Below are 19,321 nucleotides of genomic sequence, written 5' to 3'. Positions count from 1 at the left end.
AGTGACCCCCGTAGCAGTGATTACTATCCTATAGTTTTGAGGAAGATTAGTCGTAGCCAATGTTGACTGAGTCGAGTACATGGATGGAAGTTGGTTTAGGTCTGCTGGCTCTCTTTCACCTCTCTCTCTCCGTAACTGACCATGCTATTATTAGCCCACCATCTATTAGTGACTACAAAGAAACATTAACTGATTACATTATTGAAGCAGTTGTTCGTTCTATATCTAAAACATCAACACGTTTTCCATGGTATTTTTATCCACGGTGGCCTGCAATCTGCCAGTAGATATGGAAGGCTGAAAATGGGCTTGAGATACTTTTTGCAGGTGTCCCTTACTTTTAAACTGCCATTAAGTCTTTGTTCCTTGCTGAGCAAGTCAGACATCAGTACCAAAAGGAATCGTGGGTTAAGTTCACAACTAGTATTTCTTCTACTACCAGTTTCAAAATCACATTGGACAAAATTCTCATCCCCTTTCCATCTTGTTCTCCAATGGCCAGAGAATTTCTGATGTACAGAGCATCGCTGATACTCTCGGATATTTCCAGCATTCACTCCTGTCTTATCTATTGTTTTTTGATCATCAAGTCTAGGACAGAGAGATTGCCTCTTTCCTTTTGGGCTGATCTTCTCTAGACTATAATCATTACTTAAACTGGTAAAACACGAGGCTGTTCTTCATCACTCTGGATACACATTGGTTAGACCTCATATAGTTCACTATGAGATGCTGTGTCATATCTCTCCTGCCTTTATTTTTCTTCTTCTGGTTATTTTACACTGAATCTGTCAGGAGAACGTCCTCCTGGTGCTTCGCACAAGGCTATTGTCCTGTCTCTGTATTAGCTCATTTGCCTATTTTTGTAGTTTTTTACTCGACAGGCGATTCCAAGTACATGTAGGTTCGACTCATTCCCATTCTTGTACACAAGAACGTAAAATCTCTCAGGGCTGTGTCTTGAGTGTAACACCTTTCAGTATCAAGATCAATCCTATCACTACACAACTTTCTCCTACTGTTAAAAATGTGCTCTATGTTGACAGCTTACACATTTTGTGTTAGTCCTCCAACATGAGTTTAATGAGTGGCAGCTTCAGACTGGTTTCAATCACATGTTGAAGTGGACAGCATCAACTGGTTTTATCTTTTTTCTACAAAATCTTTTGCATACATCTTTGCCACCAGCAGAGTCTACACCCTGATCCAGAATCCAGTCTCAGTGATTTTGCTCTTTCTGTGGTTCATGAGACAGAGTTCTTCTTACTGTCATACCCCACAGAAAGGTGCTACGTGTCAAGTGTACAAGGGCATTGCACATCCTGCATGTTCTGTCTTCCACCTTTTCAGGAACAGATCAGTGTTCTGTGCTCAATATTTATTGCCCCCTTATTAGATCTAAACTAGACTATGGGTTTCTGATATATGGCTTTGAAGATATTGAAATCAATTCACTATCTGGGGGCTTTAGCTATGCATGGGGGCTTTCTGTACTTTTCCAGTCCAAAGTTTGTGTACAGAATTCTATGAACCTTCTCTTTACCTTTGTCATTTTCAACTTTCTCTACAGTATACTACCAAGATTCAGTCCTTATCACAGTATACCATCTGGAGTTGTGACTGAATCCTTGGTTGGCAATGCCCTTTCAAAACACACAGTATGGAATTCCTTCTTTTGATTTTTGTATCCATGCTCAACTGAATAAATTGGATCTGGCATTGAATGACATTGCTGTCTCCACTGATCAGCTCTTTACATTATGGCTTATTATTATTTCCAAATGTGACCTTCCCCTGAGTCATCTGAAGAAGGCAGATACTCTCGACTGGAAGTATCATCTTCTCTTCACTGCATATTTTTTGAACCATCCTTTTTATTCCCGTTTATATGGATGATTCGAAATCACGCGACTCTGTGGGCTGTGTTATGGTTTGCTGTAGTTTGGTAGTTACTTGTAGGACTTCTCACCATTTTCTCGTTGATGTTCAACAACGACTATCCTACTTTTTTCTATTTTAAATTAGTGTCCAATTTTTCTGGATATTAGGCCGTGTCAATATTCACAGAATAAAGCTAGTTGATACCGTATGCTTTAGAACTGTCACAGCTGTGGCTATCTCGTATATGGACTACGTTCCTGTGTTTAAGGCTCGGCTTCGCGTCAGTTGTTGGTCGACCTGGAATAAGCAACGTAATAACAAGCTTTTCCAGACCTTCTGTCGCTCTTTGGTCGTTTTGTTTTTGTAAAGACCGGAAAGAAGAAGTTGTCTTGGCATGGCTACGCATTAGTCACAGTCTCTTAACTCATTGTTTTCTTTTTTTTTTCTGGGACTAATGCACTAATATGTGGCCTTTGTAATACTGAGCTCACGTTTTAATGTCGTGCCTTTGTTACGACTCTGAGCGACAGTACCATTTTAGAAAGGTGTTTTCTAAGAGTTTAGACTTTTTAAATTTTAGTTAACTCGTTTTTCTGAATTTTGGACATTTTTTAATTTTAACTGTATTTATTTAGAACTATTTTATCACTTGTTTGGTGCAGATAGCCTAGTTGTTTTACGCCCCAAACGCCAAATGCCAAACATACAATTCCGTGCATATAGTGATAATTCGCTTTTCAGTAGGCTAAAGTGAGAAACATTGACTTCCACGAAGTTTAGTTTTGAGGTTAGTTTCTACTAAAATAAAATGTTTGCGGAAAAAACTTTAGTTTATTATAATCGTCAAAATGATTTTAATTTCAATGAACAATGTAACAAGTTCACCAAATACAAATCTCCCCATGGTGTAACTCTCCCTCATAAACTGTGCTCATGTTTACTCTATTCGTTACAGCTATGCTCTAGTTTCATACGAAACAATTTTAAATTGTAACTGAGTAAAACTGCAATGTCAAATTTTTACGTTAATAACTATTGAAATAATTCTTTTATGATCTGATCACTGAAATTATATATTTTTAAATAATGAATCATGCATCTCAATCACCCAATAACAAACAGTGTCAGATCTTTACAGTGTATAGTGTTTAATAGTTGTGAATCAAAAATTTAACTAATCTCAAATATTTTTTGTCACAACGGATCATTGAGGTTCTGGATATTTTCAGTCAAAATTTAAATATTTCTTTCTTTTACGTTGTCCATTTTTAGATTAACCCCCTATTGCACATTGTAAAGTGAAGATAACGTTTCTACCTTTGTTGCTTAATATATATATATACAGTTTATCCAGCTCAGTAGTGGAATGCTCTTATTACCAGGTAACAGTCTAAATATGCTCTATAGCTGTTTTGTTGGTTCCTCAACTGAACAATGTTACCTATAGGTAACGTACGGTTGTATAACACACTAAACTATATATTTGTGTGCAATATATACCTGTTGAAATAAGAAGTTCAAGGAAAAAGAATGTTCCTCAATTTTTTTTCAAAATCCGTACAACTAAAGCTTAAACCAACTTCTTCGGCTCTGTATTAAGTCGAAAACGTTGATTAATACACTAATATATATGTATGTATGTATGTACTATATATATACTAACTATAGTATCCATCTCCTGGACAAAAGTTGTCTAAATTTATGATTAATGAAATGTTATCTTTGCACATTAAAATATATATAATTTTTTAAAAAATCGCCCATAGAAATTGCAAAACACAAAATGTGAAACTGACATTTTGTATGTATTTCCCCATGGATCCAATAAACCGTCTTACCAACTGTAGTGAAGATTCATCCAAACATTGCGAAGAATATATAGTTACATGGCCGTACAACAGACAGTACTATTGTATCTATATAGATATATACACAAGACAATGAAAAATAATTAATAAAATGAAATATGTGTGTATGTCATACTAACATTACTTTCAGTTTGTATTTTACAGGAAAATCCGTCCGTTAAGTCATATTTTACTACTTCCGGTTTGCGGTTTAACAATAAGTTATATATGTAAGCAGGAGCAGATTTAAGTCTAAGTTTGTAGTCAGCTAAACAATAAAGGGAAGAGGGGGACAGGTTATATTCATATCAACGTTATGCATCAAATTAAATCTGCCTCTGTGTATAAGACGTTTTAACATAACTTTCAGTTGGTATTTTAACAGTGAAATACGTGTGTAAGACGCATTAACGTCGATTTCATTTCGCCCTTTGCTTGTAGAGGTACATACGAAACAATAGAGCTAAAGTATAACAAAACGTATACAATGAATGTTAAAAGTAAGTCATGCTCCTTTTCTAAATCATTATTATTTTCCGACTGTTTGTTTGGAATTAAGCACAAAGCTACACCATGAGTATCGAAACCAGTTTCTAGCGATGTGAGTCCGCAGACGTATCGCTGTGTCACTGGGGAGCGAGCTTTTTGTAATCAAACAAAAAACAAAATTAAAAACGACAAGATACTAACAAAACGTCAAAAACGGTTATCGATTACCTAACTTGATAAACCTGCCACACATCAAACAGGTGTGGTGCTGGTAAGTGTTTACTTACAATATAAAAAATACAAGTAGAACAATGTGAAAAAGAAAACATGAATTTTCGTAAGAAAAATATCTGTTCTTGTCGCTCTTATAGGCGATGTTTCTTGACACGTGCTTCAGTTTGTAGATAGAGAGTAAAAAATGTGTGACAACTTTTGTTATTTAGTTCACATTCCATCAGCAGGGCTTAAGCACCGAGAAACATGGTTGTATATCTTTCTGGAAAAAGCGGGTGTTATCTCGTGTAGTGAAGATATCGATTTTTTTTTTTAAACGAGTGCTCGAGCTTTTCAAGAGCGACATCCCTATCGATGATGCCAAAATCTCTCTTTTTTTAAAAATATAACTTTCATATGCAGGTTTTGTTTTCCGTCTTGAAAGTAAAACTGATGTTTTTATTGTCCTGTAGGTAAGAGTTATACGTAGCAACTCTATCTCCATCTTCCCGGTGGCCTTCGCAGATATTCCGATGTGGTGTTGCCATAAGAAAACAAACTCTATCTCCCTCTATATATATCTAACCTATATAAAAAAAACTACCATGTGTCACGTCACGTTTAATTTCTCGAAATAGGAGAAGTCTTAAAAACCAAAACATATTCATTTATTTAAATAGAATAGTTTGATAACTGTCTGCACATTACGATTTTAATGTTGGGGTGAAAAGGAGTCGTGGAGAGATGTCGGGAAACCTTATAAGTTAAGTGGGTGTTGGTATAATAAGCCTAAAGTGAAGACGTATCGTGGATCACCTGGCCTTAAGTCAACTGCAAAGGATTTATCAATAAAGTAAAAATATCGATTCAATCGTTTCTGAATTAAGCCATTTTCTGTTATATAATCGACTGAGACTCCAAATTAAGAAATCAAAAAAAAATTTTTCCAGATTTATTGTTTGTACATTTTCATTTTATGCTTTGAGTATATAGACTAACAACACTATTAAGTTAAACTTTTGTTGCCAAACAACATGCAAAGTGAAGAGACATAAAAGCCATTGTTGATTTTAATTACAAGCAGCCAGTTGAAGTCGTACGCTGATTCAGCGTTAGATGTCACTTTTTACAACAGAATTCCATTATGGAATTAGCTATCTGCTTTTTCATATTCTACGTATGCGAGACTGCTCTGCTGTCGCGTGACGTAGATATGCTTTTGGATACAAATTATCCAATTTTCTTATTAATTTAACTACAGTGCTAATTCTGTATATATACAGAAAATTACTGATATTATCTTAAGAAGAAGCATATTTATTTTTAGTATTAAACTCTTCTGATTGGTTGATATTATCTCAACAATAAGAGAACTTCAACAGTGACAGATAAAACTAGTTCATTAGTGGCATTGTCATAAAAAATAAATTTAATGGTCAGGGTGGATTGTTTCTGAGTGTGTTGTAACAATAAGTTAAGTACAATTGTGGTAGGGTTGATTAGTTGGGTAATGACATTATCCTAACAACACCAGATTTATTGGTAGTTGGTCTATCTGTTTGGCAATATTATTTTAATAAAAAACACATCACGGTATCGATTTTTGGTGGCTGCTAGTGAAATATTTTGTACTGTCAGTTTGTTGAGAAACGAACTGAGGCAAATTACATGAAATAGTTATTGGTATGATATCGGTTTTCTATGAAGGAAAAATGATATACAATGAAGGTGAGTTGATTCTTTAAAGCAAAAACATAAATTGAATGAACACTTAAATTGAAATTTTAAAAACTGATATGAAGGTTAGTAAAAATCTATTATTGTCATTATTGTCAGTAAGAATGTCAGTTATAACTATCATATTAAATTAACTAATGTTCACATGACAACTCTTGAAAGTATCTCATTCACAGTTATGTTTGTCATATATCTAAACTTTTTTAATTTGTGTTTCAGAAAATCCAATTCTTCAAGAAAACTACAATTAAATGACAGTAGATGTCTTCCAAGTGGTTTAGCCAATAAGTCTGAGGGCTTATTTATAACAATAAAAAAACCGGGTTGCTATACCTTTGGTAGACACAATATAGGTAGTCCATTGTATACCTTTATGCTTAACAATAAACAGAGATAGCAGATGTTCAAGATGTAAACACAGTTTAAAGCAACAGAATGACTTCTTATGACAAATATTTTAATCCATTTTAAGTTTCCAGCACGCTCGGTTCATAAATAGAATCGTTAAGCAAATCAAATATATCACACATAAGTCTAAGATATATTACTTCCTCACTCGTCGAATCTTAAAGGCTCAAAATAATGTTCAACATATTAAAACTTGATGAATCACACGGTGTGACAGTAGGGTATAAGATATGATTAGCACTTCCTCTAAACCAGGGTTTCCCAAACTTTGTACATCTGTGGCGCTTCGCATCAGAGAGAAAAAAACAACAACATTCCGGAGCCTTCAGTGATGACAAGAAAACCCACTTGTAGAGAAAAATATACATGTAAAAACCTTTGCGTTTGTTTATGTTTGTTTCTTTATTTAGTATGTGGGTGTTGTCTATGGTTATATTGTGTTTATTTGATTTGCAATGTTCGTAAACGTGTGAGGTGACTTTTTGTGTTCTTTGAATCTGGTTTCCATTTTTCTACTTGTTTCTCCAATATAAAACTGGAATTTTCCAGTTAATACAAAATTTATTCAAAAACCAGGTACAAAACTAAAGTCTATACTCTGTAAAAACTACCCTGACAAACACCACACCAACATTATTTATAAAATATAATGTGATAACTGCCACGACTTCTATATTAAACAAACGCAAAATCAAAGAAGCCTTATTTATACAATAACCCAAGTCCAAAATAAACCAATACAAAGGAACACCTTTATATCTATATTAATAAATATAATCAAATATCTAAGTAAGCACGCCCTCTACATTCCTACACTCAGTTACACAACCCACTTCAAACATGTGGTCAGCTATCGGTCAGTTACTTCTTGAAATCTTTGTGAAACTGACGATGACCGAAGAATGTCGAAACGTTGTTCGCTTCTCTATATAAAAATTTTCTCAACCCAAACCAGCCGTTTCTTACATATATATTCCGGAGCCTTGATTAAAACAAACACACTAAAAATAAAAACAATCGGTTACTTTCATCAGATAAAATATACGTGAAACTTTTATAATATCAATTTACTAAAAATATCAATGTTTAAAGAAAAAAATTTACTTCTTCTTATTAAAAAATTTCTGCTTGCAAAATTTATTCCAGAAAAAGTTCAGTGTACTTATTTATTTATTAGTGGCTCGGATGGGCTTGCTTTTTTTTTCAGAAAATTGAAGTTATGGTTGTTTCCTGTAAGAGCAAATCATCTTCAACATTTAGCCTGTTTCTAAATTTGGTCTTTGTAGCTGTATACAGTGAAAATGTTTGCTCACAAAGATATGTTGTTGGAAAACGCATCAAAAGTTTCAAAACTCTCTTACTTATTTCAGAGTATTCCATGGCCATTTGATTCCAAAATTGTGTAATTTCTTCCCGCCGAAAATTTGTTTTTAGGGTGTAATCAGTTAAAATTCTATAAGCTGTTCTTTCTCTGTCAAAGGCAAATTGTTGGTACTTGCAGAGTCAACAAAAGGATTTTGAATCCACAGTATGTTTTTCTAAATCAGGAGGGAGTACTCCCCAGTAGTTGTACACAAATCAGATATGTGCTGCAAGACTGAAACGTTTGCATCTTCACTTAAGGAAATTTCATTCATAAGTAAAAAAATCACTGAGATTTTCGAAACAAACAAGTTCTTCCATAAGTATAAATTCACCCCAAAGTTTTAGCTTAAGTTGAAGTGCTTTCATTTTACTCTGAGCTTTGAAGTATGTTACCCTGGTACCCTGCATTGTAGCATTCACTTCATTTACATTGGCAAATACGTCCGAAAGGTAAGCTACATTTTGTATTCAGCATTTGTTCCTTAATTTGTGAGCAAGTGAAAAATTACATTCAGATAAGAAGAAACCTATCTCCTCACGCAGTTAATAAAACAGAGCAAGCACTTTTCCCCGAGAAAGCCATCGAACTTCAGTATGAAGCAGCAAATTTTTATACAAAATTCCCATATTTTCACGAAGTAAACTGAAGATCCTTGCATTAAGTGGTCTTGATTTTATAAAATTAACTATTTTGATGATATAACCCAAACCCCCCGCTAGTACAGCGGTATGTCTCCGGATTTACAACGCTAAAATCAAGGGTTCGATTCCCATCGGTGGGCTGAGCAGATAGTCCGATGTGGCTTTGCTATAAGAAAAACACACCCAGGCATAACCCAATACCTCTTTCAAGTTTTCTGGCATTCGTTTCATTGCAAGTGCATGACGATGAAGACAGTAATGGATAATCTCGATGTCCGATTTTTCTTTTTTATGCATGCCTCTGTGCCTGAAAATTTTCCAATAATAGCTGCAGCCCCATCATTGGAAATACTTGAGCAAAGTTGTCATTGGATTTCATGTTCTTCCATAAATAAATCGATCACTTTAAATATTTCTTTTCCTCTTGTTTCAGTAGGCAAAGGTTTGCAAATTGGCATGTCTTCTTGAAAACTAGCTTCGTGAATATAGCGAACAAACACAAGCAACATCGCATAACCTGCGACATGTGTTGTTTCATCCATCTGAAGCGAAAAAGTTGGACTCGCTTTTACTCACCTTATTAACTCCGTTAAACAATGTGCTGACATATCCTTGATTCATCGAGAAACCGAGTTGTCAGAAAGGGGTACAGAGTTAATGTTTTTAAGAAATTTCTCATCAATCGTGCACTATACCAAATATTTTGCGCATGGTTTAATCAAATTTTCTGCAGTTGTATGAGCTTCACCTGTTTATGCAATACGGTAACTAACACGATATGAAGCAATAAGAGCACCTTTGTTGTCCTGATGGAAATACTGCATTTAATTGAAGTTCGGAGAGTTTTATTGGGAGTGTTTGGTTTCTACATGCCGTTTTAACTTTGCTGGATGCAAACTACTGTTATTCAACATTGTTCTGCATTCAATACACAACCCACTAGATCCATCTTCATTACCTCTCCATGTAAAACTATATTCCATAGAACTTTCATCATACTTTATTTTCTTTCTTGTTTCAGTACTTATTGCATCATCCTGCGTTGTAGTGCTTTCACACGACAATTCCAATTAATTCGTATTAGGTTTAGGCCTACTTAGAATTTTACTCGTATCAGATTTATTACTACTATTCAGCCACTTATCCATTGTAAGGGTGACAACTAATTATTCATTTGTCTAAAAACGTCTTCTTATATCTTTGACACTTCAAAAGTATTTTTTATGGACAGAGAAAAGCTTCTTAATGAATACTCGATCAAGCATTTCAGTTTTATCATCATACAATGACATGTTGACTTAAGATCAGTGTTGCCATAACGATGTCAGAAATAAATATTTGTGGAAGAAGGATAGGCCGCTGGAATAATATACTTTTTATAAAGAAAAAGGGTAACCTATTATTTTTACAATTTTTCTTTGTCTTTTAACAGAAAAATTTAAGCCAAATAACAAAATATTAAGCCAGATCTGACGTGTATTAAAATGTCGAGCAAAATTAAACATGACGTCATGCAAGCGTATGACGTCATAGAGCTCATTGGTACTAAATTTGACAAATTAAACTACAACGAATTTAACCTAACATAACAATTACTAATTATAATTGTCATCAGTATAATTATACTTCATATAAATATACTTTGAAATTGAAACTACTGATACTGCATTTAACTGCATCACAATGTTTCAAATTTAGACAAGTTTTAGTTATGACGTCATGTTTTATTTTGTTCGAGATTTTGCCGCTAATCCAGATCTGGCATCACAATTCAGTGTTCACCGATGTTTCATATGAAAATTACCAGGTTATTTTGCATTTCCAATGACGCACGCTAGCTTGAGATGGTTCCATATCTACGAGCAACCAGTGGTGCCACTGTTGAAGTTGTATTAACACTTTCACCGCGAAAACTCCCCCTAAGCTAAATAAAATCGTCTGGTGTTAGGTAGAATAAAATATGCAAAGCCCAATATGTGATAAACATGTTATATTAAAGATATTTTTCTTTTTTGTTCAGCGTATTCTGATTCACTTTTATAGTTTTAGGGAAAATAATATTAACATTCTAAAATTTCCTCGCGGAGCCCCAGAAACCATGCTCTAAAGTACTCATATCTTCATTCAATGACAATTCGATCGCTTTAACCACCTGATAAGCTGGGCTAAGAAGTTAATTTTTTAACTAAAGTGATATGTTGCCGAGTCCCTTTAGTTATAACTTTTGTTAAAACCGTCACAAAATAAAGTAATGATAAAGTAAATTTCAAGAATAATGGTAGTTTTTGTACTAAATCTAAAATTTGCTGTATAACTATTACATAACTTTGCAAAAGTAAGGTTTATTCATAAAATGTAATTTACTCCATATTACAGTACTTAAGGTTGGCTGTCCGTAGGAATCGTTAAGTTAAGATTACTGTAAAAATATTATCTTTCATTAAAATATAAACAATTTCAGCTTGTTACTCGAGAGTTAAATTACGCCTAGCATACCATTCAATCCAGAAGTTACATTCTTTCCCTTATAAATATAATTAATGTACTGAAGTTAGGTCTGTTTTTTAAAATACAATTAACTGTGTATAACTGTGATCAGAAGTAAGGTTTATTTGCCATCTATGATCAACTACATTTATTTGTTTGTTTTTGAATTTCTCGCAAAGCTACACGAGGGCTATCTGTGCTAGTCATCCCTAATTTAGCAGTGTAAGACTTGTAATTTAATCATTACCAATTAGTAATAAAATGATAGTATGAAGCTGAAAACAAAGATGCCTACAAAAACTAAAATGTAAGATTGACTGCAGATGTTTACAGAAAACATGTTTTGCTATTCATAAAAGTAAAATAAAAATTACAGAATAGAGATCAGAAGACAGAGAAATATAATTAAAATTACGCTAAAATCAGGGGTTCGATTCCCCTCGGTGGACTCAGGAGATAGCCCGATGTGGCTTTGCTATAAGAAAATACACACACACATAATTTAATTAAAATTTAGACATTTAAAAGGTATTAGTCAAAATTAACTTAAATACAGAATATTTTATTCATTGTTTACAATCATTTTGCTTAAACTGTTTGTTAGTTTTTAATTTCTCGAAAAACTACTTGAAAGCTGCCTGCTCTAGCCGTCCTTAATTTAGAAGTTATAGAGAGAAGTGAAAGCAATTAGTTAACACCAAAGACCGCCAATATTTGGACTGGTCTTTTACAAACGAAAAGTGGTATTGACCGCCACTTTATAACGCTCCAATGGCTGAAAGAACGAGCATTTCTAATAAGGAATTTGAGTTAATGACCAGAAGATTGTAAGTCGAGCACCCTAACCATCAGGCGATGCAAGGCCTTTATTTAAATATTCGAAAGTTACATACTAAGGTTTGTTTCAATTCTAATCGTGAAAGGTTTCAAACACTAGCTTTTTTCGTTAGAAATGAAATACCAGTGTTTTCAAAACGTCGATCTTTCAGTAAGATAGTACGTCGACTGTTTTATATATTTTTGAAGTTAGAGTTTTTTATGATTACCTAGAATTGATAGAGTGTTTGTTGGGCAGCCTGAATATCTTAAGTTTTGAAACTGAGATAAATAAAGGGATTGTCACAGAAAAACAGGTAATTAACTAGTTGTTCTACATCCCTTAGGTATGATCCGAGGAAAGGCCTTGTTTGTGATAACGAAAAATGTTGATTTTTATTTTGATAGGCCTTTACCAGCATTATAATAAAGGGTTAACTCTTTATATCAGTTAGCAAGGGGACTTTCCGTTATCCAGAATTGGAGTTCATAAAGAAAACTGGGAATAAAATGGATTACTAGTCCCACAGTTAAGTGTGTTGGTGAAGGGATAGAATTAGACCGTCTAGAATAACGAAGTGTAACATAAGCTTATTGGTGAAGGAGTATAATTATACAGGCCAAAATAATGAAAATAATGTAAGCTATGTTACTTTTCGCGTTGAAAAGCTACATTTGAAAAGTTATTGAAATCTAGGAAGAAGTATTTCAATTAAAAACAGTGTTTTCAGCTATTGTTACATTTCAGCACTTGATATAACTGCAAAAAATATTAATTACATAGAACAATCGTATCGTAAGATCCTAAAGCTAATGAAAACTACATAGTCATTCAGGTTTTACGTCAGACATTTTCCATATCTATTACCTTGCACAGAATTTAACATTAAATTCATCCTACGAGTGAACTATTCCCATCTATTTATAAAGCACTGTTTGCCTGAGTTCTGAATTCCCATCTAATTCAATATGTATTGTATTGAGAACCGGCACAGACCTCAATTCTTAGCAATATGAACTTCTGCACACAGAAAACATTATATGTTTGGAAAACACTAATGGATTTTTGTTCACAGCGTACCTGTGTCGTTAGCGGTCGTCGTCGCTGCAGTCAAGTAAACAGTGTGTGAAGCTTTTATTTCTTTTACACGACAGGAACATCACACGCTGAATCGAAGGTCTTTACAAATATATTCTTTGATAGATGGAAACGAGTTTTACTACTGCAAGATTATAAATAGAATATTTGATAACGAATAAAGGTGAAGGCCAAACTGGTTTCTGATACACATTAATACTTATATGTGATGATATGACTTTTACGTGGACAACAAGTAACTGGAATCTTATAAGAAAACCATGTTAAAAGAGTCTTTACAAATTATCTAAAGTTTAATTGAAAAGAGGTGGATGTATTGTATACACCAATAGAGATATTGAACTGCTTATTAATTAATTTTGTTTGTTCTGAATTTCGCGCAAGAGGATGTTTGCGTTAGCCATCCCTGATTTCGCAGTGTAAAAATAGAGAGAAGACAGCTAGTCATCACCACCCACCGCCAACTCTTGGTCTACTTTTTGCCAACGAATAGTGGGATTGACTGTCACATTATAGCGCCCCTACGGGTAAAACGGCGAACATGTTTGATGTGACGGGAGTTAGAACCCACGACCCTCAGATTACGAGTTGAGCATCTTAACAACTTGGTCATGCCGGACCTTCTTATTAATTAATGATCACTGTTTAATATATTTACACAACTTGGGTTTAGTTATGTAGATTAACATTAAGGTAATTAAAGACAGTTTGATGAAACTCTAGTGAAGGATTTATAAGAATAGAAAATTTGTATTAAAAGAAAATAAAGTAACTTAAAGATTTGAATATTTAAACTGATATTCTCAAGTAAAATATTATGATCTACTGTATAAAACTGGACGTTATCAGAAACTTTGGTAAAACAAAACAAACACAAGCAGTAGTACCTTTTATATTTGACAACGATAATAAGAGAAAGTCTCAAAAATGCACGATACTCCAGACTCAGTAAAGGTGGTTAAAAAATTGATTGTTTACAGTGTGAAAAGAATGCATGGGAGAAATGAAAGAAGAGATTTACGAGCTTCAAGTTAAAAAGTGGTTGGTAACATCTTTGGCGAAGATTAGAGATCGTGTGTTAATGTTTGAAGTAATAGTCGATAAGCAAATGTTGAAGAACAAATGTGTAGATATTTGTTTTCATTAAGCTGCACATTAGAATTATTCGATATTTCGATAAATGAACTAACAACGTTTTTATAAATATTATTCCGTCCTGTAAATATTTTATTCCTTTGGAACTTGATAATTATCTCTTGTTATTCAGCAAAAATGGAATGCTGGTAATAGAGGTCGCTATTGTTTGTGCTCTGTTGTCAAAAGGAACGTCTAATTAAACTCTTTGATTTTGTTTATATGAAACTCGTATTGAAGTCCGTCAGAATCGATATTGAGCAGAACACGCTTAAGTCCTTGGTGAGATAAACTAGCAAATCGGCTCTGCTGTAAGCACATGGTTGTCAGTTTTCACCTGGATGACTAAAAGTTAGGTTGTTTTTTACAGCAGTAGAGATTATAGAACATCCTCTCTATTTGTCAACATGAATTTTTCTAAATCTGCTCAGTGATGCTCTGTAATTACTTATGAAAGTGTTAAGTTCCTTTGCTGAGGCGTCAAAGAGCATCTGTGAGAATGTGATCTATCACGAAGGGGTTAGAAAGATACAATCTGCTTTTCAGTTTCAATTTTTCATTCTTAATTATCATTTATGAACATAAGAACATTAATTATCAAAGAATAAATTTATGTTCTTCTATACCATAGAGACTTCTTTGGATATTAAACCTTTATAAATATTTATGGTTTTCCTTCGGTGGATTTACATTATTTATATTTGTTTATAGAATGTTATAAAAACAACTTCAAGTATATGTATTTGTAGTTTTGTTCAAATTAAGCTAAAGCTATGACATTGTGTAAGAGAAAAACGCCTATGTTTAAAAGCTATAATAAAAGACTGAATATGAGAGTAATAAAAGAAGTTTCATAATTCATCATGATAAACAATGGATAAAAAATACGTAGTGTAAACTAAAAATACATATTTCTAGCTGGATGAAACTTAATGACCTGTATCTATAGACTTACCTTTAAAATAATAGTTACATCTTATATACATATATTAGTTACTTAGACCATGTGCGATACAACGTGTTTTCACTCCAATTATAATACAAAGTAAAATACTTCAAAGTATATAGAGATATCTCTACGTTCCCATGGTAACAATCATGACAGCGTACCTGGTATGAATACTGAGTTGTTTCGGTTTGATAGTAGTTAACTAGGAAACTGGCTGACGATTTGATTTGCTGTAATGCTGTAGTGAGAGAGTTTGTGATGTTTGTGACATACATGAACAAACCTGTATTTCATATATTGTGTTGTTCAGTATCATTATACATACGATGAGTGCCCTAATATTTCAGTATTTTAGTCTTCGTCCGAAAATTCAAAGTCAAAGGAAGTGAGGTAAATGAATAGTACAAAGTTCAATGACATCTCCTTTACAAAGGTAGTTACCTGTAAAGAAATGTCTGAACATTATGTTTTATCATAGAGTAGATTGGATTATTTATTTACTTGATTACCGTTTTTTTTTTTTTTTGGCCTTGCATGGCCAAGCGCGTAAGGCGTGCGACTCGTAAATCGAGGGTCGCGGGTTCGCGCCCGCGTCACGCCAAACATGCTCGCCCTCCCAGCCGTGGGGGCGTTATAATGTGACAGTCAATCCCACTATTCGTTGGTAAAAGAGTAGCCCAAGAGTTGGCGGTGGGTGGTGATAACTAGCTGCCTTCCCTCTAGTCTTACACTGCTAAATTAGGGACGGCTAGCACAGATAACCCGCGAGTAGCTTTGTGCAAAATTCCAAAACAAACAAACAAATTACCGTTTTCATTATCTGTTTTACTGCCTGGTGTTTAAAGGCAATTATGTCTACCATTTTGAAAATGTGTTCGGTAGTGTTTTAGTCCAGCGAATAGTTTGATTACTTCATAATATCCTTCATACGAGACTTTAAGCTTGTCTTTCATGCTGTAATTATTATAGTTTGATAATTTTGATCTACGTTTCGACATTAAAAACTACATTTATCCCTTGGAAACATGGAACTATTTCTTCTTCAAACTTTCTCTCTGGTATCCAGTCCACGTAAACATGACCTTAAGAAGTCAGTCTTAGAAATGCGAAAATATGAGTTGTTCAAAATAGTGGCAGTATGAACTGTCATGAAACTTAGCTACCCCCACTTTAACAAAAATCTCAAACAGAAATTACGTAAGTCTGAAAAGTGTCCTGTAACGATCAAAATCTACTATTTGATTTGACGAGAGAAGCCCAGTGATTGGTATCGGATGATGTGGACCATTTGTTTTTCTTTTTGTTTATCAGATGAAAATTTAGACGGTTATGAGCAGATAGCAATGTGCAATTTTGCGTGAAGATCTGAGAAAAACAAGAAAAAAAAAATATCAGTAGCTTTATGATAAAAATAAGCTAGCTCTATGGATTGGCCTAGTTTGCCCTTAGGGCTAGGGCGGTTGACTCGCGATCTGCAGGTTGCGGGATTGTAACCCATCGCCGAACATGCTCGTCATTTTAGGTGTGGAAATAGCATTTGTGACTGTTAATCCCAGTACTCGTTAATAAAGGGTATCTTAAGAGTTAGCGGTGGGTGATATTCACTTATTGCCTTCCCTCTGGCCTGTCACATGAAAAATAAGGATGACTAGAACAAAGAACTCTCGAGTAGCTTCGCACGAAACTTCGGCAAAGCTAAAAACTAGCTTAGAAATGGGTTAAGTTAACTCTATTTAAGAAAATGAGTAGAGATATACAATTTCATAAATAAATACTCCAAAAAACTAAAACCTAGAATCATTAGAATGTGTGGAATAATTCATGAGCGGGATACTTTTGCTGTTATGCAAATTCAAGAGTAACTTCCAATGATATTTCACGAAATTTGTTCACCTTCAAAAGATTTGAGGAGTCCAAATCCATTTTCTAAGTTAACAGCCCAAATATTCTTCAGAGCTGTAAAAAAATTAATAATTATATTCAAAATTATTTTGGAAAAAATATCCGACAATATCAATTATTAACTTTAGTTACTTCCTGTATGTGTACGCATGCGCATATGAGGAAGCTTCACATATAAAAAAAATCATGGTTTGTGTGTGTGTGTTTTTTAGAACAGAGCTACATTAGGATATCTGCTGTGTCTACTGGAGGAAATCGACCCCCGGATTTTAACGTTGTACATACGTAGACATACCTTTCTTGCACTAGGGGACTTTTAGATTTTAAAAAAAAGTAAATAGTGTATGAATGCTCATAAATTTTGCAAAATTGTTGAGAAATAAGCAAAAGTAAAATAAATGAGTTTGCACAATTTATTCTATAACAGAAGCACCTGTAAAAATTAACTTTAAGTAATTGTTTTAATTTATTTAATTGTTAACGTTTGCTGGTTTCAAAGAATTAGCCAGTATGTGACAGAAACTCGTATGATGTCGAGAAACCCACTTGTTGAAAAATTTATGTGCAAAAATGGCTCGTTTGGGTTGAGAAAATATTTTACATAGAAGAGCGAACAACGTTTCGACCTTCTTCGTGAACCTGACGATGACCGAAGAAGGTCGAAACATTGTTCGCTCTTCTATGTAAAATATTTTCTCAACCCAAACGAGCCCTTTTTGCATATAAAGAAACTCGTATGGTAAATAGTCTTTAACCAGTGTTTCGTTGATTTTGTATTTGGACAGAGTGGAAGTCAGAAATATGTCTACGTGTGTTTGAATACATGGTGGTTAACGTTAAGGCAAGTCAAGAAAGAGTCAAACAAATGGTATTTTGTTAACTAACAATTTCATTTTTTGTTTGTTTCATGATTTCACATGTTAAAAAACATAGAATGAAGAACAATCAGCAAAAAATACACACATTCCTAAAAATAGAGTAAAAAACACGTGTGTTTTCAAAAAAGAAACCAGGATACGTATTCTGAAATAGAGTACAAAAATTAGTTCCTCCTCCCAAACAAAACACAAAAAGATCATTTTCAGGAAAGAAGACCGAATAATAATTGCTGGAAAGAAAAATGTATGTTCATAGAAATCAATGAGAGATTTCTTTTACTTTGCCAATTTTTTTCGTTGGTGAATGGAACCTAATAGAAGAGAAGAGCTTAGTTTTTCCAATTCTCAGGATGAGCTGATTAATTTAGCAGTTCATTTAAAGTTCAGCTCCATGTGCTAGCCGAGATAAAGAAAGACTGAAAGACATTCCACAACAACTGTATATAGAGAGGGCCCCGTTTTAATACGGTAATTTTTTACGTGTAAACACATAATCAGTAGTAACTGCATAATCAGAGTTTGAATTACTGAACTTAATGAAGTCAAACCTAGATCATATTTATCGATTTTTAAATAGGTATGACTAGAGGTGAACTAAAACCACAATGAGTCCATAAACAACTTCATTTTGTGGATCCTTTGTCCACAAGCTGTCTTTTTGATACTGAGATTTTATCTAAGCAGTTCTTATTGAAAATATAATTCTTTTAAACTGTTAAAGTTTCCAGTTTTGTCAGTAACCTAAGAGTTATTAAAACATAAAGAAAAAAGAAGCGTAACCATTGGGGGACCACTGACATCTTGAGCTTTTTTAGTCAATCTGACTGTGGTTATGACTTCGTTTCTTCTTGCTTAGCTGTTGTTTGCCTTCTGACCACATTGTGATTAAAAGTTTGCCGCCAGGTTACTAAAGTCTTAAACTGTGTATTTTGTCGTTTTATAGAAAATAAATGTTAAACTGCTGTTGATGGCGGAATTGACGTCTGATAAATTTTCGGTTCGACACAGAGCAGAGGAATTTACCATATTAAGTCTCTGACCTAGTCATTTAACCAATCATAAGCGTTGTATAAGAAGCTGTTCATTTTGAAAATATTACTAAAATCTTATAGTTCACTTTCTTAAGTGGAAGTATTGTGAAGTTTTATGTATCAACAATAAAAATCTTATACTGAGACAAATAATAAGAAACACAGCTAAATGCGAACTAACACTGTGTGGTCCGTTCTCGACAAGTTAATAGATCATGTGCGTAGGCAGAATAAGCTGTCACTTAACGTGTTATAACAGAAATTAGAATCTTATTGAATACTCAGCTATCTTTTATACCTTTCAGTGTCTATAGCGTTAGAAAATAGTATAAGAAATAATATTTAAAATACAGAAAGCAAAAACTAAAACTGCTTCTAGTAACAATATTCAAAATTATAATATCTATTAAAACAAATACAAATAAAATAACATAATTTCACTA

The 19,321-nt window shown here is 33.8% G+C and overlaps 1 protein-coding gene across 1 annotated transcript in view; it reads left to right on the top strand.

Annotated features, from left to right (window-relative positions):
• The first annotated feature begins 15,285 nt into the window (after positions 1-15,285).
• Positions 15,286-19,321, top strand: part of LOC143247358 (excitatory amino acid transporter-like) — a 63,332-nt gene continuing 59,296 nt past the window's right edge. The window contains exon 1 of the mRNA XM_076495320.1: positions 15,286-15,457. The gene's annotated coding sequence lies outside the window, so the exon portion shown is untranslated. The remainder of the gene's footprint in view (positions 15,458-19,321) is intronic.

Source organism: Tachypleus tridentatus, chromosome 1 (assembly GCF_004210375.1).
Source record: "Tachypleus tridentatus isolate NWPU-2018 chromosome 1, ASM421037v1, whole genome shotgun sequence".
Lineage (NCBI taxonomy): Eukaryota > Metazoa > Arthropoda > Merostomata > Xiphosura > Limulidae > Tachypleus > Tachypleus tridentatus.
This window is presented reverse-complemented; position numbering and strand designations above follow the sequence as displayed.